Genomic DNA, 27,279 nt, shown 5'->3' on the forward strand with positions numbered 1-27,279 from the left:
CTGGGTGTACACGCCGCCCCCCTCCCCCCTCTTCCTGCGAGTCTCCGGTTGTCAAAGCGCCGGCTCGAACCTAATTCCTTTCTTCGCTCCTCCTCCAATGCAACCCCTGTGCGGTGGCAATCAGAGAGCCAGATCGGTGGCAGCGGATCTGTATATGTGCACCGCCCGAGCCGAAATTGCCGCTCCCGTTCGCCCTGTGCGGTGGCAATCAGAGAGCCAGATCGGTGGCGGCGGATCTGTATATGTGCACCGCCCGAGCCGAAATTGCCGCTGCCGTTCGCCACTGCGAAATTATCTGCCAGTTCTTTCTGAGCCATGAGCGAGACGACCGATGGAAGTCCTCCGTCTGCTACTGCTGCTGCTGCTGCTTCTAAACGAGCTGCCAGAGCAGAGGCCCAGCGCCGTCGCCGTCAGAATCCAGAGGTGCGTGCCGCCGAAGCAGAAGCTTACCGTCGCCGCCGTCGAGATGATCCAGGAGTACGCGTCGCCGAAGCAGAGGCTAAGCGCCGCCGCCGAGAAGACCCTGCCGTTCGCGCCGCCGAAGCGGAGGCTCATCGCCGCCGTCGAGAGCAACCAGCAGTAAGCGAGGCTGAAGCAGAAGCTCATCGCCGCCGCCGAGAAGACCCTGCAGTTCGCGCCGCCGAAGCGGAGGCTCATCGCCGCCGTCGAGAGCAACCAGCAGTAAGCGAGGCTGAAGCAGAAGCTCATCGCCGCCGCCGAGAAGACCCTGCCGTTCGCACCGCCGAAGCGGAGGCTCATCTATCTTTGCCTCAGGCTTTGCCTCAATCTATCGAAAAGGTGAAACAGCTTATTTGCTGCGCTCAAATTTCGCATTAGGAAGTAACGTAATCGTCGGTAATTTTTTTTCTGTCGCTGTAGGGTGGCCAATTTTACTGCGCTTGTCATTTATGAGCTCGAAATAATGCCGTCTGAAACATCCTCATACGTTTTGGCAACGAGAAAGGACACAACCTCTCCATAAGGGCAAAGCATCGAATGCGATAGCAACATGAAGAAGACAGCGCTACGAAGACGAGGGGTCGCAGCGCGTCTTCGCGTCTTCGTAGACGCGTCTTAGTAGCGCTCTTTTCTTTAAGCATGCCAAACCAACTCGCCCACATCAAGCTTCTGCTGATAGCAACATGTTAGAATATTACACGAAGTGTAAGGTTCGCAGCTGTAGTGGCAGTATAAATTGCAGTAAACGTAAGCTAAGTAAACACGCGCAGTGTGGCGCGTGTAGACACATGAAGAGACAGAGACAGACAGACAAGAAACTTTATTTGTTCCTAAGGGACTACGTTGTCGCAGTCGCGGGCCTCACCCGCGCCGGGGGCGGAAGACCGTGACCTTGAGTCCTGTCGCAGGCCCTTTAGACATCCCGAAGCTGGACTTGAAGGTCGTCGCTCTTGACGGCCTCTTCCCAGTCTTCTTGCCTATTGAAAGGCGAGCGGTGCAACGCAGAACATTGCCACAGCATGTGGGGCAGCGGGGATCCAAACCTGGAGTGTAGTGACTCAGCCAGGATCGAGACGGAAAGGAGCCCGTCTGCAGTATTCTCAGCACTGAGGTCTCCGAGCTTCGTGCTGGTTGTCACGGGGATGCCGAATACTCGTTTAATGCTCTTCCTGATGAATGCGTCCATCTTGTTCTCCTCCGGTCGCGACCACTTTAGTGCGGAAGCCACGTAGTTGATAAGGCCCATGAGGAAGGCGTGGTAGATCCTTAGGAGGTTGGCTTCGCTGATGCCACCCCTCCTCCTCGTCACTCGCGAGACGCGTCTGAGCATGTTTTCCGTCTTCGCGCTCAGGCGCGCGATCGTTTGTGCGTTGCTGCCCTATGCATTGAGGACCAGTCCAAGCACCCTGAGAGAATTCACCCTCTGGATGCGCTGACCCGTCTTCATTCTGAGTTCGATCGGTACTTGGTCCAGCGTCGTGTCGAACTTGCGGCCCTTTCTGTCGGGCCGACACAGCAAGAGTTGCGACTTGGTCGGCGAGAGGACCAGTCCCGTGCCTTCGAGTAATTCTTCCGTGACCTGCAAGGCCTCTTGCAGGGCCCGCTCCACCGCTGCGTCCGACCCACTGCAGCACCAGACGCTGATGTCCGCGTGGAGAGCGTGATTGAGATTGATGCGTCCGATTTGGTCGAGCCGGACCGATAGGTCTTTCACATTGATGTTGAAGAGCAGTGGGGATAACGCCGCACCCTGCGGCGTGCCGCGGGCTCCCAACGCGTATCCGCATGACTTGAACTGACCCAAATTTATCATGGTCTTGCGATCCCTGAGGAAAGAGCTGACGTACGCGTGAAAGCGTTCGCCGAGGTTGAATCTCGTCACAGAGTCGAGGGCATGCTCGTGTTTGACCGCGTCGAAGGCATTGGCGAAGTCCAGCGCCAAGATGCCTCGGACGTCTCTCGTTACCACGTCGACTATCTACCTCTTGATTAGTAGCATGACCTTTCGAGCGGACAGCGAGGGTCTGAAGCCGACCATATTCGGCGGGAGGAAGTGTCGTTCATCGACATGCCTCGATATTCTGTTGTGGACGACAGCTCCGCCACCTTGCCCACGCAAGACGTCAGCGAAATGGGTCGTAGACTGGCTTTGGCTGGTGTCTTACCCGGCTTCGGTATAAGTATCACCGGGGCTTCCTTCCAGGCATACGGTTTGATGCTGGCCTCTCGGACCTCATTGATTTCTTTGTTAAGCAGTTCGATCGAGCCGTAGTCCGAAATTCGAAGGAGTCTGTTCGAGATTCTATCCGGCCCGGGCGCCTATCTTTCGTTGAGGTCTTGAAGGGCCGCTTTGATTTCCCAGACGAAGAAAGGGGCGTCGAGCCCCTCGTCCCCCTTGCCGCCGTAGGCCGAGTAATCTTCGAGCCCGGACTGCCCGATGGGGAGCTAGCGACGCGTGACTTCGTCCATCACTTGGTTCGCAGATGCGCCTTCGCTATTGAGCTTGTGGAACAGCCTATCAATGGCCAGAGTGCGGTTTCACTTGTACTGCGTGTCGTTGAGTAACTGCTTGAAGAGGTTCCACTTGCCTCCCGCGCGCATCTGTCCATCGACCGACGCGCATACTTCATTCCCTTTCTGCTGGCCGAGCTCTTTTCAGTGCAATTCGATCTCGCGGTTGAGGGCCGCGATCCTCCTCCGGAGGTTGCGATTCAGCTTCTGCGTCTTTTATCTGGCTGTGAGGGAATTCTTGGCTTCGACCATGTGCGCCAATCAAGCGTCCATGCGGTCGAGCTTGAGGTCCGTTTCGACGGTCTTTGTGACCGCAACTACGTCCTTCTTGAGCTTCGCTAAGAGGTCCGCAAACGACTCGTATTCTTCGTGGTCGTCCTTCCTTCTCTTGCGGAAGGCATCCCAGTCGACTATTTCGAACGCCCTGTGCGGAGCCTCGCGGACCGGCAGGGAGATTTCCACGATGTGGTGGTCACTGCCAGGTTCTCTTGCAAGTTGTGCCACTCCGCTCCAGGCGAATTCTTGACGTAAGCCAGGTCTGGGGTGGTGTCTCTCGAGACCGAGTTTCCCATGCTCGTGGGGCGATGGGAGTCGGTGATCAGTTCTAGGGAGCTGTCAGTCGCTGCCTGCAGGGGTCTGCCGCCTTTGGGAATGCTTGTCACGTAGCTCCAGCACGAAGATCGTGCTCCTGGAAGACACACTTCTTTGCAGTGAGTATCGCGATGCCAAGCCCGTTCTCCGCCAACAAGGGGACAGCTCGGTACACCTGGAGAGAAATCGTTTCCATTCCCGTTTCCTGTAGCAAAATGACGTGGGGCCTCTCTTGCGGCTCCCGGGCCTTGATGAACTGCATCACTTGAGGCATGCGCCTCCGGAAACTGGGACAGTTCCACTGCCACACGATGAGCTTACTATTCGGTCTGGCCATGGTTGGGCATGTTGGACCGGAGGTGGGCTTGGATGCCATCTTGCTCGTCAACCCACCATAGCTGGTTGTCTTCTAGCATTTCACTGGATACCGCCTCCAGCCTGGCGGCGTCGCCGTAGTGTACGTCACATCGCTTGGCAAGCGCGTTCTCAAGCAGGTGCACTCTGAGTAGAAGGGTCTCGTTACTCTGTACCAGGTCGGCAAAATATTTTTGCATGCGGTCCAAGGACCTCTGCGTGGCAGCCTCCGCCGTGCTCATACCCTCAACCATACCCTGGAAGGAGGTGGCTCTGTGCTTGACCTCCCTTACAGTGGCCCCTTTTTCCGTCGACGTTTGCCTTGCCGTGGCCGTTTGGATGGCGCTGGCGTTTCGGAAGGCCTCAAAGTCGGCCTTCATTCTCTGGATTTCCTCCTTGAGACTGGCGTTTTCGTTCATCAACTGCGCAATTCTGGGATCGTGCGCCCGCTCGCTCTCCTGTGCGGCGGCGTGCTGCGTCCGGCCCTCGGCTTTGTCTTTCACTTTGTCGGCCCAGGTGGGACTTCCTGGGATGCGCACCTTGGACTTGGAGCGGCCCCTAGATTGAGAGCACCCTCTTTGTACGGAGCACCCTCTGGAGTGCCAGCACCCTCTGGAGCGGGAAAGCCCACGCAAGCAGGAGCGCCCCCTTGAAGAACTCTGTTTCCACCACTTCGACTCGGGCACGATGCCCCACGAACCCGGAGGTAGGCCAAGGCCTAGCCCGAACTGCTCACCGGCGTTAACCCGTTAGGGCTAGGTCCGCCCGGCGTGGCGAAAAGTTCAAGGTCGTATAAAAGTTCCAGAAAAGCACCTACCGATATAAATCCGGTATCGGCTTCATCCCCCCAACAAACTACGTCGAATGATGCACACTGTTCTGTGGTTCTCGCGGACTGTACCATCGAAAACATTTGAGGAAATGGAAGCCGATGTTTGCGCGTCCGCATTCATTGGCACCCCCTGGCGTTCTAACACAAGAACAGAGAAAACTCAATGACCGCGAGCAGCATCAGTTAGAACTGCAGGGTCTTGTAGGCATTGCCGCCTTGGTGTTGACTTCGCATTCCCGTACTGCGACATGCTCACGCGGGCACGACCTGTGCGTCTGCTTCGCGCTTTTGAACTTCATGGTTCTGTCGACGGTGTCGCTTAGCCTCCTTTTCTCGCAGACCTAAAGCCTCTTAAACTTCGTAAAGTAGCGTCACGCTTTGAAGAATACCGCTTCGTCGTCGGTCGCTCTGGCTGTGGCCGATGCCGCATGGCTATTTGTCTAATGGCATCACGTGGGCGCCCGCGCCGGCTTCGTTTGTTTACAGCATGGAGGAAGAAAAAGGTAGGAGGGAGCATTATGTCACACAGCATGCCTTGACAAGCGAACGCTCTTTGAAGCAGCAGTGGCGGCCCAACACGTCACCTCTCGCATCGATATCACGGAGGAAATTCGAGATTTGCCGACACGTTTGGTTACCGGTAGTTTTTCTTCGGTGCGCGCCTGGTCGGCAGCTGCTGGTTGCTCAGATGGAGGCCTCCGTGGTGCGTGCGTCTATTCATTCATTCATTCACAAAACTTTATTAGTGTCCTGAAGCCCTGTCTTTTCAGACCGAGGTGGGCCGCGTCCACGTCGGCACCGCCAGGCCGAGCCTTATGGTGTCATCGTGGACCCTCTGGACAGCCCGTAGCTGATCTTGATATGAAGAGCTTGTTATCAACTTGTGCCAGTAAAGCCATTTTTCTTCGGGGTCGGCGAGAGTATTTGTCGTACAAAAATCCCTCACGTGACCTGATCCTAGGCGCCTAAGGACAGCATCATTAGGGATTTTTGAGAAGGCGCGATGCTGGCGCCGAGCGATACCGTGGCGCGTTCGTCCTCGGCGTGATCGTTCTCTGGACCGCGCGTTGTTCAACATTGCTCATGTGATTGTACGTGCGTTGCTTGTGTGTTGGTTGCAGCTTCTGTGTTACTTGGCGGAAAGCCGTGAGTAGTGGCGGTGTGACAGTGCGGCTTTAGCCTCGGTGAGCTCTGGCAGTACAGAATATGCGTTGTGTGACCCGTGCTTTCTTGAGAACCCGGCGGTGGTGACAATTGAAATATCGAATGCGCCTAGCACCTCGACAGCGAAGTTCTGCGAACCGCGATGTGGCATCGCCGTGTCCGACTTTGCTTAACGGACTTAGAGGGATGTGCTGCTCGCTGCAAGTAATGTAAATGCAACTGCGTCGACCGCCCACTGTTCAGCGCTGAATGTGAGTTGGTGTGCTGGGCTTGAAATGAGTGGTGTGGCCGTGCAGTTGGGGGTGGCGCAGGAGCAGAGTGCGTTAGGGGCTCCGTTTGTGCGTTCAAAGACATGTGCTCCCGTCTTGGTCTCATTAGCGGCTGTCGCGGGATTGTAGTGTGCTAGCTCCTTCCCTAGTATGAAGTTTACAACGCCAACACACAGCATGTTCACGTTTTCCCGCGCTATATGTCATTTGCATGACGGCCGAGTTGAAAACGAGACGTATGTCTGTGTTCTTTGCGTTTGTGTGTTGTAAACTACGGGATGTTCTGGGAGTCTTATTACGCAAGGAGTGCGAACGTAAAAATAAACACATATATGTGTCTGCAATTTTGAATTACCCATAATATCCTTTACGACTGATAAGTGGGCTACATGGCCTGTGTGAATCAGCTACCGTATGTAGCGATGCTCTTCGGCGTGGTAAACTGATGCATGGTACGCGTTTATTTCCTGTACTGTTGTAAAAACCATTTGTTTATTCACTCAATAAGAATGTATGGCTTCTTCACCGCAGTACATTTTAGTTACGCGGTGAAGCATACTAAAAGTGGGAGGGGGCCGCTACAGCCAGCATAGCATGTCCACTTAGGCAACCTGAGAGGCGGCGGGTACGCGAGTGTATAGTTAAAGAACTGTTATGTCCAGTGACAGTGGCCCCTTTTCACTTTTAGTATGTTTCACCGCAGTACATTACTTAGGCTTCACCGCGAAATATTAGTGTATTGCGAGGAAGATAATTGTAAAAAGCTTAATTATGCAGTTTGCTTTGTAGCTTGCTACACCGCAATACAGGGGTGTAACTAAGCATCGTGCAGTAAAGCATACTAAGAGTGGAAAGGGCACATAGGTTTACGCTGTGCTCATTATTGTCAATTGTGGCATAATTTGCAAGTGCATCTGTGCTCGTGGTAAGCTTCATTGACCATTCTTTGTACATTACAAATTCATATTACAGGGAAGCTTACTAAAGCCCATTCGCAATTATGATACGTGTTATTCACCTTCAATGCAATAGCACAATGCGGATTCTCGCCCCTGCTTTTGGCTGGACTGCACATGCTCTTTGAGAATTGATTCATTGTTCATAAGTACACTGGTGCTTTAAACTGGCTGGCTCAAGTTGATATGCAAGCACAATTTTTATTATGGGGCCAATATGTTGCCGAGATGGTTGCAGCACAGCTTTTTTTTTCTTCCGGGCACCTTTTCTACTTGAAGCTTCCATTGCAGTGTTTCGAGACTCTTTGAACCAGCACATGGTGTATATAAATATTGGACACTGATGGGGAACCTCACCTAAGTTCATGCTTATCTATAGTAAAAAGATGTAGCACGACCAGAGAAAATAAAAGAAGGGGGTAGGCTGCAGCAATACTAAGTGTTAAACGGTGCTTTATCCTTTCCCTTGAGTCTTCTGTTTTTGTGCTTTTTATGGATCCTCTGCATTGACCAAGCGAGTTCCTAACTTGAGCTTGTTGTTTTCAAGTCTCGTGGTTGTTACTAACGGAACAGTGGGATAAACGAACAAGGGCTTGGAAGCATCCGTTAACCTTGCTTGCCTCATGGTGCTGCTTCATAAGCACCATGAGCATCCAGGCCAACTAGGAAGGGAAGTTTGTTGCAATCGCTTCTGAACTGTATTGCCACCAAACCAACAGTGCCCTCAATGACAGGTTTTGGACAGTGGAATGCTTGCACCCAGCAAAGTCGTAATAAGGAAGCATTCAGGATGTGCAAAGCGGGCTTTTGAAGCTGGCAGAATTACTGAAGGGGCCTTGCCCATCTGCCCTCTTTATGGATGCACAAAGATGATTTCCTCTTTAAGAGGGATTGTTTCAGAGGTCGTTACATGGCAACAGTGTTGGGTGTTTAGTAGCTTGTCTTTGCCGACTGTTAATAATCTGTTCCCTCTCGAGTGCCCCTGTGAAGTGCCTACTTTTTGGACACAACGTGCTCTCCATGCATGCATGCATCTTTAGCTTGTAAACACGTCCTTGCTGATGTCACCCAAGAAGGCATTGGGGAGTATGGCAATGTACACTTACAAAGCACTGTTGATACCAGTGAAACCAAATTAATGAAGCTGCTGTTCTTTTTTTTTGTCCACTCCGTCCTGGTTAGTTACAGTGAGCAATGTCCGAACAGAAGGCATATGCAGTTGGTCGTGCATAGCCTGCGCACTAAGACTTGTTGGCATGTTATGACCTTGGCACAGCGTTTATATGTAAAAACCTTCTGATGTGTTGATAACTTCATTCTCTTTATCATACTTTGCCTGATGGACCCAGCAAGTGGGTCAACCAGATGTTCAACAGGCTTCCCACTAGTTTTCCCAGAGCCTCCTTTACCTGGGTGCTGCTCATAGATATCTGTTTTCTTGACCTTGCACTGCACTTCAACCATGGCCACACCTGCTAAACCATAGCATGCAATCAAAAAAGTGCTATACATCATGTTGCTCCAAACTCGTGACATGTGCTACAAGGCCTTGAGGAACACCCTCATTTTATTTACGGCCTCATCATACCGTACGAAGCTTCGCATGATAAGTGCGACAATTAACATCTGCTAGTTTTCTAGTGTTATTCCTATCCAGCTTGCTGAAAGCTATCCTGAGTGTTTCAAGAGCAAACGACCGCTGCTGGACAAGAAGTGCTTAAAACAAGGGTAGCTATAACCACATATGTCACACGAGATAAAGAAGGCCACTGAGTATACAGGCGGTTTACTTCATATCCAACAAGCTTGGTTCTCCCTTTGCTAGTGAGTAAACTCAACTTGCCCCGAATGCATGGCCAGTGACAAACTGTGTGCCAGATGCTGTGTCCCCTGCAAAGCTGAAGATGTGTATGAGATCTTGACACCTTGCAGCGGCTTCAACACTGGGCAAACAGGCTACTAGAAAAACGACTGCCTTTACTAATACGCTAATAACATGAAAACGGGCAGAAATTTGGCTATTCATTGGACCCAACTGCAGGTGCAAGCCACTCTTCCAAGAGATGTGTGTTGTTCACAGAAATTGGAGCTATACAAATGCAGATAAAAACAATAATGTTTGAAAGTAGTAAAGTTGAACTATATTCTGCAGAAGCAGTGCTACCTGCAGCGCTGGTACCTTATAGTCACAATTCATGGCTGCACCACCATGCAAAGGCACCATTCTTGAATTATTAACTTCTGGTATATTTATGGTGGCCATATATTGCAATTACATATCATCCACATTGTGTGCAATATGGTTAAATGTCAATTATGATAGCCATTGCTAATCTGAAATGCAACAAAAGAGCAAATATAGGCAACAAATTGTAATTCAAAGAGACAAAAGACTACCAGTGCACAGAATAAGTGACAGACTTCCTTTTATTGAAAAATAAATGTCAGATGTGTCATGCCACCAGCAGTGGGTAGCAATCTTTCAAGCTTGGGTGACAGAGGCAAAATTTAGCAAAATGCTACAATCACGCTGTAAAACGGCCTTGGACACAAAAAACCGACATCATATTGTAAAGAATGAAAGGGCAAGACTCCATCTAGGAACAGTCTATGGCACCACATACTTGACATGGTGTAAAAAATGTTGACATGCCCTACCGATAAAGAGAAAGCAACAAACACAGAAAACACACCTTAAAAAGCAATGTGCAGAGTTTGAAACCACGAAAAACCAACCCGAAAAAGGCTTCGCTAAGTCTTTCAACGATTAAAATTGTCAAGCTGTCTCATCACTTCTTAATGAACCTGCACAGCTGAAAAAGAAGGAAGGAAAGCCCAATAGCAGGGCTGCACAAAATGTCACCGAATAAATATATTTTGCTTACCAACGATACCTGTGGTTTAGTTGTGGTCTGTGTATAAACTAATTCTGTATAAACTTTCCTTTAGAATGGTTTAGCGGATAGGGAAAAAATTACCATAAGAGCACCAGGTGTATGCATAGTCTACGCACATAAAGCCACTCCTTTCTTTTATTTTTTTTCTCTCTACTACTCTTCATGAGTATTTAAGTGACTTATAGCACTGCTAACATCCTACTGGCAAACACAAAATTGGGAAGTTGTGGAATAAAGAACATTGCAGTTTCACTCATAATGTGAAACAATGATGCATTAGCTGGTGAAATATGCGCAGGAAGCTTACTTCATGCAGTGTTTGTTGAAGTGAACACTTGCCGATGCATGTCGGCAATCTCCTTAAAAAAGTCAAATAAGTAAGAGTTGTATTTATTTGTGAGAGTTGTGCCTCCCAGTGTTGAAATGGAAAGACTCGGCTTTTCTTTCTCTTCTTTCATATCCGGACTTGGCCACTGCTCTACACCAAAACAACCCTTTAGCTTCTTACTGCTGAATTCGTTTTGGTTTTCTCAAATCTATATTGGCCTACCCATTGCTAGGTCTCGCGCTTAATAAACGAACGAATCAATGAAATGAATCAATTCTCAAAGAGCATCTGCAGTCCAACCAAAAGCAGGGGCAAGAATCCACATTGGCGTCCTGCATTGAAGGTGAATAACACGTACCATTATGTCCGATGTGCTTTAGTAAGCTTTCCTGAAATATGAATTTGCAATGTACAAAGAATTGTCAATGAAGCTTACCACGAGCACAGATGTACTTGCAAATTATGACACAATTGAAAATAATGAGCATAGTGTAAGCTTATGTGCCATTTCCACTCTTGGCATGCTTTACTGCACGAGGCTTATTCACACCCCTGTATTGTGGTGTAGCAAGCTACAAAAAGAAACGTTGCATAATTAGGCTTTTTACGATCATCTTTCTCGCAAAACACTAATACTTCGCGGCGAAGCCTAAGCAGTGTACTGCGGTGAAGCATACTAATGTGAAAAGGGGCCTCTGTCACTGGACAAAATAAGAGTTCTTTAATTATACACTCGCGCACCCACCGCCTCTCAGGTCGCCTAAGCGGACAAACTATGCTGGCTGATAGCGGCCCCCTCCCACTTTGACTCTGCTTCACCGCGTAACTAAAATGTACTGCGGCGAAGAAGCCGTACATTTGTATTGAGTGAATAAACAAATGGTTTTTACAACAGTACAGAAATAAATGCATAGCACGCATCAGTCTACCACACCGAAGAGAGTCGCAGCATACGGTAGCTGATTCACACAGGCCGTGTAGCCCACTTATCAGTCGTAAAGGGTATCATGGCTAATTCAAAATTTCAGCACACATATGTGTTTATGTTTACGTTCACATACCTTGCGTAATAAGACTCCCAGAACTTCCACAATAGAAAGTAATTTACAACGCACAAACGCAAAGAGCTGCAGCACAACTGATAGTTGGCAGAGTTGGTACTGATTCATGGTAAAATATTAGGCGCGCACAATTGACAAGGACAGAGTGAAGCACTCGTGTGTCCCCCCTCACTCTGTCCTTGTCAATTGTGCGCGCTAAATATTTTACTATGAAACGCAAAGAACACAGACATATGTCTCGTTTTCAACTTGACCGTCATGCAAATGACATATAGCGCGGAAAAACGTGAACATGCTGTGTGTTGGCGTCGTAAACTTCATACTAAGCAAGGAGCTAGCACACAACAATCCCGCGACAGCCGCTAATGAGACCAAGACGGGAGCACACGTCTGTAAACGCGCAAACGGAGGCCCTAGGCCACTCTGCTCCTCCGCCACCCCCGCTGCACGGCCACACCACTCATTTCAAGCACAACACACCACACACACATTGAGTGCTGAACAGTGGGTGGTCGACGCAGTTGCATTTACATTACTTGCAGCGAGCAGCACATCCCTCGATGTCCGTTAAGCAAAGTCGGACACGGCGACGCCACATCGCGGTTCGCAGAACTTCGCTGCCGAGGTGCTAGGCCACTTCGATATTTCAATTGTCACCACCGCCGGGTTCCCAAGAAAGCACGGGTCACACAGCGCATATTCTGTACTGCCAGAGCTCACCGAGGCCAAAGCCGCACTCCCACAACGCCACTACTCGCGGCTTTCCGCCAGGTAACATAGAACCTACAACCAACACACAAGCAACGCACGCACAATCACATGAGCAATGTTGAACAACGCGCGGTCGAGAAAACGATCACGCCGAGGACGAACACGCCACGGCGTCGGTCGGCGCCAGCATCGCGCCTTCTCAAAAATATTTAAACGATGCCGTCCCTACGCACCTAGGATCAGGTCACGTGAGGGATTTTCGCACGACAAATAGACGCACGCCTCCGTGGCTGCTCAGCTGCTCTGCCTCTCTGCTCCCATTTTTCTCTGGATGCTTGTTTCGCTTCGGTCGTGTCCTGCAAGGCATGTGTTTCGCACTTTGGGCGAGTTGTAAGAGGTTCACAATCGAACGTCAGCGTATTTAGGGGACAGGTATACTTCGGCCGAAGTAAACTAAACATACCGTTTGTGAGCGATAATAAGCGGCATGTATTTGCTACGTTTTGACCCAAGCCTCGCCCGTGTGTACTTTGCCCTGTTATGGGAGCTTTATTGATTTTCATTGTCGCTAGTTCAGTGGCATCTCACGCATTAAAGTTTTCATGCATGCGATTTATCGCATTGCGGGAGCGGAGTCATCCTTGCAGGCGAAACGCGGTGGAGCTTATTGCCTCAGATGACGCTGGCTCCCGCAAGAAACTGAGTTGTATTCCCTACGTATTAGGTGCTATGCTGTTCTCTCATAAAACGCTCTGCTCCTAAGAAAAGCAGCACCAACTGCAAACAGCGCTTGTTCCAGCTTTCGGCGTTTGAGACCGATATACGGCCGGGTCCTGCGGTCTCCGCTACAATCCCAAGCACTGGCCCTGCTCCGATGTGTGCGTACGGCGAACACGAACAAGCGGTAGGTCATCGGACGCATACAATGTTATTACAAAAAGTTATGCCAAAAGCACGATCTCATTAAGAGGCACGCCGCAGTGGACTCCAGAATAATTTGGCCCACCCGGAGTTCTTTAACGTGCATCTAACTCTAAGTACGCGGGCGCTTTCGCCTTTCGGCACTGTTGAAATGAGCCGCCGTGGTCGGGGTTCAATCTTGCGATGTGGTGCTTAGCAGCCGAACACCATAGCCACTAAGCAACCACGGCGGTTCAAACATAACGTGTATCGGCGAACGAAAGAGATGGGTGCACTCCAACTCGTAAACTAAACTTTGCTTTATCCCTCACACGAGAACTGACCAGTTTACATGCAATTTCTAGCCTTCCTTTACAAGTGAAGGATATACGTGCTTACCTTCTGAACTGAACACAGACATTACTATGCAATTTACCCCGACACGAACCGCAGCGCACACTTACCGCAAAAGCAGTCAGCACTGTAGCAACGCGGCGCACCTTTCGGAGAGGCCTGCTGCATTTGCTTTCTTCAACTTCCGACACGCTTGAGGGGCATTCTCTCTGTGATGCGGCTCGCCGAACGGACACGCACAGAGCAACCCTGCGATTCCACGCCACAATCCAAAAACTTCAGCGCGGCATAAAGCAAAACTGCTGTGGTGGTAGCCATGTTTTCGTTTATTTACGAGTTTCGAATGGTTTCGAATGTGTATTAAAAAAAAACGGAAGTACTAATACTTACCGCACGCTCTGACGTTTCTGCCACGTGTCGGGCCGCCACAACGGATTCGATCTCGCTGCGGCCCTCGTGTTATCTCTTTCCTGCATGGTTAACAGTCGCGCTTCAGCGCCATTTTCGCTTGAGAAGCCTCTTCGGAGTGGCGAGGAGCGCATGATGGCGCCGTTGCTGTTCCATGTTGTTTTGGTTAGCGAACGCTTTCAACTAAGATTTGTGGCGAGCGCTGCGTCGCATCACGGCATTTTCTATCACCATAACCTGCTGCGCCTTCGTATGCCAAAATAGTTTCAGCAAAAACAAGGAGATGTTCTCGATATACCGCCCGCTGAGTGCTACGGGTTAAGAAGAAAGACATGGATTCATCGAATTGGGAGGGAGGACTTCAGACTAACATTCTACACACAGCTGTAGTGGTAGTTGCGAGTTTCTCATAGTATAGAATGCGTCAGGCTTGCGTAATTTGTTGCGGGCCATCATGTAGTAGACATTGAACAGTTCACTGAGGAGTTCGCCATTTCTCTTCACGCTTTAACACTAATCCCACGCGACGTGTACTTTGTTCATTTAGGCCGTACGCGATGGCATTTGGTGCGCTTAATCGTACTGTACGCCAACAGGCTTGAATTCGCGAGCAGGTGGGGCTGCGTGCGAAAACGAGATTATGGAACCTTTGGGATTCGGCGCATTCGTTTTGATAAAATTTGAGCCTTGTGGGGTCTTAGGGTCTCACAGGAGTACCGACCACCACGGGTTCGAGCTTAGCGAGCCACCGGGCCGCGTCAGCCGTCAGCTTCTAGCGCCGCTGCGCGCGAGCTCAGGCCACAAGGGGCTACCGAGCGACGCACGCAAGAACACCGTATTGCCCTAAGTTGACGGAAACCGTTTATTGTCTCCAACGGCACCCAACACTGCACGAACGCCCGGTCCCGGGACGGCGGGGAACCAAACGGGTTCCGCACCAAGGGCGAAAAATACAGTTAGGGGCGCCTGTAGCACGTCGCTGCGAGAGCACAGGCTCAAGCTAGGACGCGCCGCTAGGAAAAGTTCCGGCGGCTATGCTACTCGCTCTCGCGATAACCGATGGGCCAACTCGCGAGAGCTCGGGCAATCTCCTTCGGCTTGGGCCTCCGATGAGTGCGGCTCGGCGTGGTACGACTTCGCGCGAGCACTAGGCACCCGTTCTTCGGCTTAGCGTCGCGATAGGAAAAAATTGGAGGACGCTTAAGCTTCGCCTTCAAGAGTGGAACGCGATAGCGTTCCCGTCGACCCGCCAATGGGTGTAAGACAATGGGCTACAGGGCAGCCATCACTTACGAGGCGCCCCTCATCAGACGCGGTGAGCGTCGAGCCATATGGTCGAGCCACGCGGCGTTCGGCGCAGCAACGAAACGTGCGCCTGAGCAAGCGGAGCGAACCAAAGAACTCAGTATCCCGGAGGGGGAAATGATGCACGCCAGCCAAACGCCGTGATCGGCACGGGCAGAGAGATAGAGAGATAGTGATCTAAAGAAAGGAAGGACGCTTGATTCTACAGAGGGAGCAAGGCGAAGCGTTGTCAGGGGAGAGAGTCCGAGCCGCGACAGCTCCAATGCGCGCGTGGCGCGCCATCTGTCGGGGCAGCGCCGTACATGGAGAGGAGGGGGTCTTCTGTGTTTGCCGCAAGATGGCTCTCCGTGTGCGGAAAGCGCAGAAGAAATGCAGCGAAACGCACTTCGCTACTCGTGTAATTGCGACTTCTGTAAGTTACATGTTCATAATTACCGATATACACCACAGTATAACTTTCCACGGCTCGTTTCGAAGGCAACACCGCATTCACTAGAGGCGCGTTTGTACCTTTTGGAAGCATCGAAATCGTGGCTGAGTGGTAGCGTCTCCGTCTCACACTCCGGAGACCCTGGTTCGATTCCCACCCAGCTCATCTTCGAAGTTGCTTTTTATTTATGCAGTGCCTGCCGTGATTTATCGCTCACGGTCAACGCCGCAAAACGCCGACGCCGACGACACCGGCTTTTCTGCGACACGAACTCCTTAACGCTATCGCGTTAAAACACGAGGCACGCACTCCCCACACGGGCAAAGGCACCGTGCGCGAGCTCAGTCCTAGTCACAAAGGTGTCGGCGGACAAGAGGAAGCATGTACGTACCGGGCGCAGTCCCAAGGAGCAAGAGAGACGCTACCGTCACGGCAGTAGCCACCAGGGGCCGCTCCGTTACGTCACTAGCTCCGCCCTCACCGCGAACCACCGCGAGTGGAGCGCCACCGCTAAAACTGGTTCGGAGCGAGAACGAACGTGGCGTAAGGATTGCAGACATGGGTGAAATGCGCCCGCGCAATGGCGCGTCGAATTCCCCAAATCCCCACAGGCTCGAGCGTGAAAACTCATCTTAGGAAAGCAACTCACTAGCCTTCCTCAGAGCCAACATCTTTATTCGCCTCTTTTGTTGGTGTTCGTCATTGGCGGTCGCCAGGTGTATTTGCGATACAAAGTAAAAATGTGCGTGCTCTCCCGAAACCGCGTTCTTCACCGAACGACAGCATCGTAAGTCTCGGAGACGTACGTGTTAATTCTTGTCAGCTTTACAGTGTGTGTAGTTTAAGATGCGATGGTAGAGCACTCGCAAAGAAAACTTGCAGTCGCTCACTCGTCCAATGGCTGGTTTAGTCGTCATTCGCTGGTCCGTTTAGTCGTCTGCTTACTCGTTCGTTCAACTCTTAGCTCGTTCGACCACTGTCTCTGAGACACACGTAATGAGAATACAAATGGTACTTCAATATGAAAGACTGCATCATTTCACTTATTACAATTTCGGCTTGTCGTAGAACGGAAATTCTTTGCAGGGTCATCACTTCACCAAATTCATATCTCGCAAATGTTAATTCGGAGCGAGCGCAACACTCCTCAATGAATGCACATTAGTGCATATCGCTTCGCGACAAGTACGTCACTTCGTGAACGGTCGAGCTAACGCACGATGAAATGCTATTCGTGATGAGTCACTAACCAGAAAAGGCAATGCAGTCGTTTGCGCCAAAATGAAACGCGGTTCCCGCATTCCCGTTTCGCTAACGAGTACTAAAGAAGCTTATTTTTTTTTCTACATACACAGAATCCTGACTCGATGATCGGCTGCGCGTATTTCTGTCGACTTTGAGGCACGAGAAAGATAATAGCACCAGCGCCCACCTCTGAGCCTTTGCGCGCGCTAAAAGATTGGTAAGCACGCACGTTGGCGGCACTGTAGATGGTAATATTGTTACGCGTGCCTGGAGCCCAATGCTATATACAATTTATTTACAGGGAAGGGAAGCTAACGGAAGGCCAAAATGGCGACGCTATATCAAGCTGGCCCACGTCGTCTTCTTCCTCTTCAGTGCAGCCTCACCGTGGTGGCTGTTCCGTAGCATACACCCGGCGCTAGAAGCACCATCCCGGTGCTTAATCTACACATCTGCGGTGAAAGGTGTCTGGTATCGCTTCAGTCTCGCCACGTGAACGATGTCACTTGCAGCCGACGATGACGCTGAGAGGTCGGCGGGGATGACTTCATACGTGACATCGGTCACTTGTCGCACCACACGGTATGGGCCAGTGTAGCGCAACAGCAGCTTTTCGGAAAGGCCCACACGTCGAATGGGTGACCAGAGAAGCACCAGAAAACCCGGAATAAAGTGCACGTCGCGATGGTGGCAATCATAGAGGCGTCTCTGATGCTCCTGTGAGGCCTTGAGACGGGTGCGGGTGAGCTGGCGCGCGTAGTCGGCGTGTGCGATCGCGTCGCGGGCGTACTCGGTGGTTGAACGTGTGGCCGAGGGCAACAAAGTGTCCAAGGGCAACATGGTTTCTCAGCCATATAGGAGATAGAACGGTGAAGAGCCGGCGGTGTCATGATGCGATGAATTATACGCGAACGTAACATATGGTAAGTGAAGATCCCAGTCGTGGTGGTCGGTCGCAACGTACTTTGAAAGCATGTCGGTGATGGTCCGGTTGAGGCGCTCCATGAGGCTTTTCGTCTGTGGGTGGTAGGACATGCCGAACTTGTGCTTTGTCGAGCAGGAGCGGAGGATGTCCTCGACGATTGCCGACAGCAAGCTGCGGCCACGGTAAATGAGTAATTCGCGCGGAGCACCATGTACTAAAATGATGTCATAGAGCCGAAAGTCAGCAACGCCAGTAGCACAACTTGTCGGAAGGCCTCTGGTGATTGCGTACCGCGTCCCATAATCAGTAGCGACGGCGACCCATTTATTTCCGGAGCCCGAGAGAGGAAACTGTCCAAGAAGGTCTAGACCAACGCGGAAAAAGGGTTCCCGTGGGATGTCGATCGGCTGGATACATCCAGATGGAGGTGTGGAGGGCTTCTTCCGGCGCTGACAGGGCTCACAAGCGCCAACGTAGCACCACACAGAGCGGGCGAGACCCGGCCAAAAGAATCGACGGCGTACATGGTCGTATGTGCGCGAGACGCCCAAGTGCCCAGCCAAGGGAGCGTCGTGAAGTTATTGGAGGACAGTCGAACGCAGATGTGCTGGATTTACGAGCAGAAGGTCAAGGCCGTGTGGATCGAGATTGCCGTGGTATAATGTCCCCTCTTTAAGGAGAAACATCCGGGGAGAGGCGTCGCCAGGCATTGACTCCAGATGATCGATGACGGCTTGTAATGAAGGATCGCGGCGTTGCTCGTTGCCGATTTCAAGCAACTGGGAAACAGAGAAAACGCAAGCGATGGCGTCCGAATCAGCCGGTTCGTCGACGGGGTAGCGGGAGAAACAATCGGCATCCTGGTGCAAGCGTCCCATCTTGTATACCATGGAGAAAGTATATTCTTGCAGGCGTAACGCCCAGCGAGCGAGTCGTCCTGTGGGGTCCTTGAGTGAGGATAGCCAGCAGAGCGCGTGGTGATCAGTGATGACACAGAAGGGACGTCCGTACAAATATGTACGAAACTTCGCAACAGCTCACACAAGAGCGAGGCACTCGCGCTCTGTGATTGAATAATTGCGCTCAACGGGTGATATAATTCGGCTGGCATAGGCTATAACACGGTCATGTCCACGCTGGCATTGTGCTAACACTGCTCCTATGCCGTGACCACTGGCATCAGTTCGAACTTCCGTTGAGGCAGATGGGTCACAGTGGGCCAGTATTGGAGGCGTGGTAAGGAGAGTAGTGAGCTGCGAAAAAGATGCGGCATGGTCAGGTCCCCAAGAAAATGGGGCGTCTTTCTTCAAGAGGTCGGTAAGGTGACGTGCGATAGTCGCGAAATCCTTCACAGAGCGTAGGAAATATGAGCACAGCCCTACGAAACTACGAACGTCCTTGGTAGACTTCGGAACAGGAAAGTTCGTAACGGCGCGAATTTTATCCCGATCAGGTCGCACGCCTCTGGCGTCCACGAGGTATCCAAGGACGGTGATTTGGCGGCGAGCGAAGTGATATTTTGACGAGTTCAACTGGAGACCGGCGCGGCGAAACATGTCAAGAATTGCTGAAAGACGGTCTAGATGCGTGTCAAATGTGGGCGAATAAACGATGACGTCGTCCAGATAGCACAAACAGGTGGGCCACTTGAACCCCTGAAGCAAAGAGTCCATCATTCGTTCGAAGGTGGCGGGCGCGTTACAGAGACCGAAAGGCATCACCTTGAACTGATAAACACCGTTAGGAGTAACAAATGCAGTATTCTCTGTGTCCATGTCGTCGACGGATATCTGCCAGTAGCCGGACCGTAAGTCGATAGAAGAAAAATAGGTGGCACCATACAAGCAGTCTAGAGCGTCATCAATACGTGGCAAAGGGTACACGTCCCTTTTTGTGATTTTGTTCAGGTGGCGATAATCTACACAAAAACGCCACGTTCCATCCTTCGTTTTGACAAGTACGACGGGAGAAGCCCAGGGACTACAGGAAGGTTCGATAATGTCCTTTGCCAGCATCTTTTTGACTTCCTGTTGGATAACAGCTCGTTCGGACGCAGAAACACGATATGGACGTCGGTGAATAGGGTTCGCATCGCCAGTGTTTATGCGATGGGTCACGACGAACGTTTGACCTAAAAGTCGGTTGTCAAAGTAAAAAAGTGTCGCGATAGCCGTCAAGAACGCGGGAAAGGACTTCAGCTTGAACAGGTGTAAGGTCAGAGGAAACCATGTTGTCAATGTCGACGTCAGTACCGTGCGATGACGCCACGGTATGGGCTGAGCTGTACAATCTTCAACTGTGAATGGCTCGATCTCATCATACTGCAAAGCGCTAATTATAGCCAATGAAATCCCCTGAGGCAGAACTTGCGCGGTTAGCGCGAAATTGACAAGGGGAAGGCAGGTGCGGTTGCCTTTAATTGTCAGCACAGTGTGCGGCACGATAACACCATGTGTAAGTATAACTGCCGGAATTGGCGCGACCACGTAATTACCGTCAGGTACAGCGACTGTTCGCCATTCGGAGGGGTTGCGCTGTCCGTAAGAGGAGGAAGAAGAGCGCGGTGGGGACGTGCGGGGAGAAAGAGCTTCTGAGCGTATGGAACGAATTGATTGCAGGCCGACGTTGGACAACTCTTGACGGACAACGGCCTGGATCAAGGAAATTGTCACCGGAGAATGATCAGGTGACGGGAATGAAGGGGCCGCCAGTTGTGCCGCTTCGACCTCACGACGAATGATGCGGGTCAATTGTCACATCGCGACGGCTGGTGGAAGAGGTCGTCACAGGATGACGTAGCAGCTGTGTTGGGAAGTCGCGTGATGTGCTGGGATACCCGGCGGCTTTTAGCATGCTCAAGACGGCGGCACTCCTTGAGGATCGCATCGATGCTGGTGACGTTCGTAAACACCAGTAAATTGAAGGCGTCGTCAGCAATGCCTTTGAGGACGTGATTAACCTTATCGTCCTCAGACATGGTCGGGTCAGCCTTTGTCACAAAGGGCCAAGACGTCGAGAATGTACGAATGTACGCGCTACTCCCGCTCGCCTTCTCCCTCCCGTCGTCAATCTCGTTTGCCCCCGTCACGCCGTGCTCCTTCTCCGACCTACTCGCCGCACCCCCGACCGGAAAACTAGACATCGCAGCTTCTGGAGGTGAAGCTGCAATGACGACATTGACACGAAACAGCGGTATCGCAGTATATATATATATATATATATATATATATATACTGCGATACCGCTGTTTAGCCTCAACGGTTTATTTCGCAGGTCGCGCGCTGAAGACGATGACGCTGGCCATGATGATAAATATACACAGATGAAGAAGATGAATGGGTAATATAATGCTCACACAATTACCCCCGCACGGGAAGCGGCCAACCTGGCCGCTGGTTATGGCGGGAAACACCGTATGAAAGGTCTTGAGCGCGAAACATGCGCAATCTCTGTGGCACGCCAGCGGCCATCCAAAGGCGGAACAACTAGAGTGACATGATAGTTAACTGGCGACGTCTGTTCCCGAACAATGTAGGGCGTGATAAAACGGGACTGAAATTTCTCGCACAATCCAGGAGCGCGAACTGGGGTCCACAGTAACACTTCGTCTCCAGGGTGGAAGGAAACGACCCGTGAGATGCATCATAGCGAATTTTGCGGTCTTTTTGACTGGCGTCAGTGTTGAAGCGGGCACGTTGGCGACACCGGGCGATGCGCGAAACGAACTGCTCACACATTGATGTGGACGAAAGCACGGGAACACCGAAGAAAGAAACGTCGAGGATATTGATCGGTTGGCGACCATACACAAGGAAAAAGGGCGAGTGCCCCGCAGTGCGTTGGACGGCCGTGTTGTATGCGAAAGTGACGAATGTTAGAATGACATCCCAATTGGTGTGGTCAGGGTTGATGTACATTGATATCATGTCGGACAGCGTGCGATAAAAGCGCTCTCTGTGAGACCATTAGTTTGAGGGTGGTAGCTGGAAGTCGTTTTATGGATGGTATCGGACGCACGGAGAACATCGTCGGGAAGCCTGGAGAGAAAGGACCTGCCGCGGTCACTTAAAAGGACACGTGAGACTCCATGCCGTAAAAAGATGGCTTCCAAGAAAAAGGCTGCAACCTCCTCTGTGGATCCCGAAGATTGTGCGGCTGTTTCAGCGTACTGTGTCTAGTAGTCAACAGCTGTGACGATCCATCGTTTACCGCCAGTGGTTAAAGGTAGCGGTCCATAGAGGTCCATACCAACGACTGTGAAAGGAGCTACATGACACGGGACAGGTTGAAGCAGTCCAGCCGAAGCTGAGGTCAGCTGTTTGCGGTGTTGGCAGAGCGAACAGGAAGCCACGCATTTCGCTACGCTGGTTGGAAGTCCAGGCCAAGAGAAGCGGCTGCGAATTCGCTCATAGGTTTTCTGGAAACCAAAGTGACCGGCAGGGGGATCGTCGTGAAAGGTCTCCAGTATCAGGGCCCGAAGTGATCGGGGAACGACAGGAGCCCAACGGTGTCCTTCGGGAAGAAACACGTACCGGTGTAATATCAAATTTTCGATCTTCAAGTCCAACTGCTGACGGAGCCGATCGTAACGTGTCCGAAATGATCCGCGAATACGTTTCATAACGGAGTGGCAGTAGGAGCCGTTACGTTGGCTAGAGGTAAACGTATGAGAATGGCTGGACGGGAGCCGGTCGAGAGCAGCGAGTGAGGGGCTGATCTGTGGACGACGGCATGCCTTGCTTGATGTTGGCTGGCTTCCATGTTGGCCAGTGCTTGCTTCCCCTTGAAAATAAACTGTGCAAATAGTTTACCTACTGTGCTTGCAGGCAACATTTATTGTGGTATTCATGCTCGCTGTTTGCTTTTGACAAGAATCGGCTTTTTGCTCTAGGCTTGCTAGCATGTAGAATTTTTCATCAATATCACTCAGATGGTTTTCATTTGTATCTTATTTGTGCAGCTATTCCCCTTTATTGATGGCTTGTTTCTAGGCCGCGATTAGTTCCAATGTATTTGTCAAGTAATAAAGGCTTTAGTATGAACCCACGTTTTAAAACAATACCACACAGCCGTGGAACTAATGAATACGTTCTCCGTGTCGCCAGAAGAAGGAAGACAAATGGATTGTAAGGTGGCCGCATTCCTTGAATTTTTGCCGTTCCCAATGGACTCGGCGTGCGTGTGGTAGCAGGCGAGCTGCGTGCCGACGCTCAGCACTGGTTGTTCGTACAAGTACACAGTAACTCTAGTTGTGCGCCCAAATTTCCACCCAAGTTGGCGATGAGCGTTGCAGCACAGAATCTCATGGCTTTATCTGTACGGTTTGACAGTGGAAGTTGCGGCAATTGTGAAACGCCTCAACTCTGCGCTTGTACTGTCAGGAGCCATACGATTGATTGGGCCGTCTTGGCTCAGGATTTATCAACTTTTCCAGTGCTGATTTCTGGACGCGGCAAGCGAGTTTGTGTGGACTGAGCACATGCTGCAAATTCATCGATGGTCACAGCTGCGGCTGCATGGACTACAACTGCGATCTACCTCGAAGAACATATAAGGAAGCTTCAGCAGCGCCTCGGACCATTTCGCAGTGGCAGTTACGGCAATCATGCAACGCCTAAACTCTGCGCTTGTACTTTCAGGTTGGTTTTTTGCACTTTTGTTTTTGCTGCTTCAACTTTATTTAGCCGCAGCTGCTGCCATTTTCTTGTCACTTTTATTTTCCTTATTTTTTTTTGCTTGTCAACACGTTTGTCACGTCATGCCTACGTGTCAATAACTTGCCAAAAAAATTGAATAGCTGGAACAACATTTCAATGATAGGATGCAATCCCTGGTGTAAGAAATGGGTTCTAAGATCAAACTGAAACTGAACCACTTTGGCCTGTCTGATAATGCCTCGCTTCGCGAAAGCATTGACTTTATGAGCAACCTGTTTGATTAGTTCAGAGACAGGCAGGATGAATTGATGACTTCGAACAAGTCCTTATCGGCCCAAAATGAAATGCTTGTGAAACGGGGGGCTGATTAGGAGCAATATTCTAGTCCAAACAACGTTGAAAATAATGGAATTCCTCCGACAAAGGGGGAGGACCGCCGAGCCATTCTAAAGCGTATGGGCGATGTCATCGAGTGTCCTGTATCTGAAACTGAGTACCTCTGGACTGGAAAGAGCCACAGCAAAGCGCGGAATGCTAGTGATAGCAGGGTGTTCCGAATTTCAGCCGAGTCGGATCTGCGCATATTCACGTAAGACCGCCTATTGTGCTGATTGCACGTGCCTGATCACTTTTTTATCGCAATGTCCGTTAGGTATTCTTGTGAATTTCGTTCTTTGCTTTATCACAATAATCCTTCACTGATTCATTTTAACGCATGCTGTCTACGAAAGAATCACAAGGGGATAAATAATTTTTATCTCCGCTTGACCATGATTTCTCTTTTATTTGTGTTTGCGAAACGTGGTTTTCTAGCGATGATAGTAACGTGTATGGGTTTCATTTTTACAGTCCTGAATACTGTCACCGTTTAAACAGTAGGCATGGTGTGGCTGCCATCTTTGTTTTTCCCCGCATCAGTTACACTTGGCGAAATGATTTAAACTTTCAAGTCGATTGCTGCGAAACGGTATGGGTGGAAACTAGTGAGCCCTTCGAGGCATGCAGTACTAAAAGGGTTGTTCTCGGTTGTGTTTATAGGTCACCAAGTCCTAACCTTTCGGATTTCATCTATGCTCTTGATAACGTACTTAACAAACTGTCTAGAATGCGCCGCTTGTAGCAAACAATACATAGGTGAGACCGGACAACAAATCAATACAAGACTCAATGGTCACCGCGCGGACACAAAACACAATTTACCCAAAGCAGTAGCCAGCCACTTTAATGAACATGGACATATGTTTGACAAAGCAAGGCTCTATATACTACAAACAAATTTCCGTTCCCCTCGCGAAAGGAAGTACACGGAATCATACCTCATACACAAGTTTAATTGCCTACACCCGACAGGAATTAATTTGGCACGCGGCAACTTAGAATCTTTAAAAGCTGTAACTTAAATCTGAAACTCTCATATCATCAACCAATACACAAAACACATTAGGCCACCAGCCAACTTTAATTCTTAACCTCACCTACTCTTTCATTTCGGAGGAAAAAAAGGGGAGAGGGGTGGAGAGGAAGAAGAGAAAAAGAAAAAAAAATTCCTGCCTACTACTCAATTTAATGTACTCTTTCAGGATTTTACGTCTATACCAAGTGTACGATCCCCTTCTTCCATGTACACTTGCCCGCGCCCGCTTCTGCACGCGTCGCCCTCCTGTTTGCTATACCGATTTCGCCCCCCCTCCCCCGTTACCCCTTTTTTAGTCTTTTTTTTGAAACCCCCTCGACAACACATTCCGAAGTCAATATGCCTTTTTCGGCGCCTCAACCATCGCCTTCTGGATGCCGCCGTAACGACACCTACGTTAAGCGCGTGGGGCAGTGCCCCTTGAAAGACCATGCCGCTGCCTTTCAGTCACCCCACACATTGCACCGCAGACTCCCCGTCGCCACCTTAACTATTTCAAAATTGCTCGACCTATTGCTTGACCGGCCGTTCTAATGCCTCAAAAACATGCCGCCAACGACTCCCCCGGATTACCTCCTAACCTTTCGCATCCCCAACACGCTCCCAAGCCCCCGTATTTCTTAAAGATTTCATTTTTCTCTTTCTTTTTCTTTCACCCCCCCCCCCCTTTGTTGTGTCTTGGTACGGCCCTGGCACCCCCCTGCTTTTTTTCCCCTTTTTTCTGCTTCTATTTCTTTTCTTTCCTCCCCGCGTGCCCACTCTCACGCTCTTGTCCCTTCGTCTTGAGAATGAGGCTCACAGACGTCGGACGACAGCGCCTGTTCCCTCTTGTAATCTCTCTCTTTAAAACCAGCCGCCAGCGACAACACCCGCACGTGACGTCACTGCACTAACCCTTTAAAACTAACACGCCGAGGATGACGAGGCCGCCTTTGACGAAGATAGGTCCACCTATCGAAACGTTGACCAGCCTGTCTGAGGTACTTCAACCCTGTTTTAAAAAAGTTTATACGTAAGAGTGTAATGTAAGTAAGAGTGTAATGATTGTGGGAGATGTAAACATCAACCTGCTGGATGTTAATTCTAGCTTGTATACAGCCTACACTGACTGCTTCAGTGGCTACGGCCTTGAATCCCTCATCATGATGCCTACAAGATGCGTTGGTGAGAGTTCTCATTCAATAATTGATCATGTTTGAACAAACCTAGACGTACCAATTTTATCGGGCGTTGGTAACACTGACCTCCCTGATCGCTTTCAGATTTTTGCAATCTTCGAAACACGTTTGGCTAACATTGCCACCTCTTACTTCACTACAGTACTCGACACAGATAAATTCATTTCTACCATTAGCTCTACTGACTGGTCAGATCTGAATTTTATAGAAGACCCTATAGAGGTCCTTAAGTTCTGCTGCAATTTATTCACTAAAGCTGTCAGTACTTACTCTCGAACTGTGCTATGCAAAAATGGATTTAAACTCCCCAATAATCCTTCGATGACAGTTGGTGCGCTGAAGAGCTTGCGGAAAAATATAATTTATATAAGAGGACTAAAAGACAATCACTTACCTATTCTCTGATAAAACGGTACAAAACATACTGCAATGTTCTTGACAGGACTCTCAGAAAAGCCAAAAGGCTTTACTGTGAAACAGCGTTCTTGCAGAATTAAAACAATCCTAAAAAAACAATGTCAGTTGCTCAATGACTTTTTGATCAGTGAGCCACCTAAGTTTATCTCTAAAATAGTACGCGACAATCGTACTTTTTGTCAGCCTGCTCAGATAGCAAACGCTTTTTCTGGTCATTTCGCATTACCTGAGAGAAGCAAGCAAACAACTGTACCGCCTAAAATACACCGCCCTGAGCCATTAATTTTTCCTTCATCCTGTCACACCGCATGAAGTGCTTTCTAAAATTAAAAACTAGAATATGGGGCTTTACGTGCCAAAACCACTTTCTGATTATGAGGCACGCCGTAGTGGAGGACTCCGGAAATTTTGACCACCTAGAGTTCTTTAACATGCACCTAAATGTAAGTACACGGGTGTTTTCGCATTTCGCCCCCACCGAAATGCAGCCGCCGTGGCCGGGATTCGATCCCGCGACCTTGTGTTCAGCAGCCTAACACCATAGCCACTGAGCAACCTCGGCGGGTCGAAGTGCTTTCTATTACGCGTAATCTTCGTAACACAAGTCCAGGATTTGATGATATTGCAGTGCGCCACCTAAAGCTAATCGCTGATGCCATCTGCGAGCCCCTGAGCGTAGTAATTAGCCTGATCATTTAATCTGGTGAATATCCACCATTGCTAAAACGTGGAAAGGTTATTCCAGTTTTTAAGAAAGGTAATAAAGAACTAATTTCACATTACCGTCCAATTTCGGTTCTTTCTTCCTTAAGTAAAATAATTGAAAAATTATTTTTTGATCAGATTAGGCAAGTATTTGGAAAACTTCCATATAATAAATCCTGCCAGTCCGGTTTTTGGTCTGGAAGCTCCA

The 27,279-nt window shown here is 50.1% G+C and overlaps 1 long non-coding RNA gene across 1 annotated transcript; it reads left to right on the top strand.

The window, feature by feature from the left end:
* Window positions 1-5,358: 5,358 nt before the first annotated feature.
* LOC139060615 (uncharacterized) lies at window positions 5,359-5,658 on the top strand. Its single transcript, XR_011514968.1, has 2 exons — window positions 5,359-5,450; window positions 5,518-5,658. It is a non-coding gene; the product is annotated as an uncharacterized lncRNA (long non-coding RNA).
* The last annotated feature ends 21,621 nt before the right edge of the window (window positions 5,659-27,279 follow it).

The sequence above is a fragment of the Dermacentor albipictus genome, chromosome 5, assembly GCF_038994185.2.
Source record: "Dermacentor albipictus isolate Rhodes 1998 colony chromosome 5, USDA_Dalb.pri_finalv2, whole genome shotgun sequence".
NCBI classification, from domain to species: Eukaryota; Metazoa; Arthropoda; class Arachnida; order Ixodida; family Ixodidae; genus Dermacentor; species Dermacentor albipictus.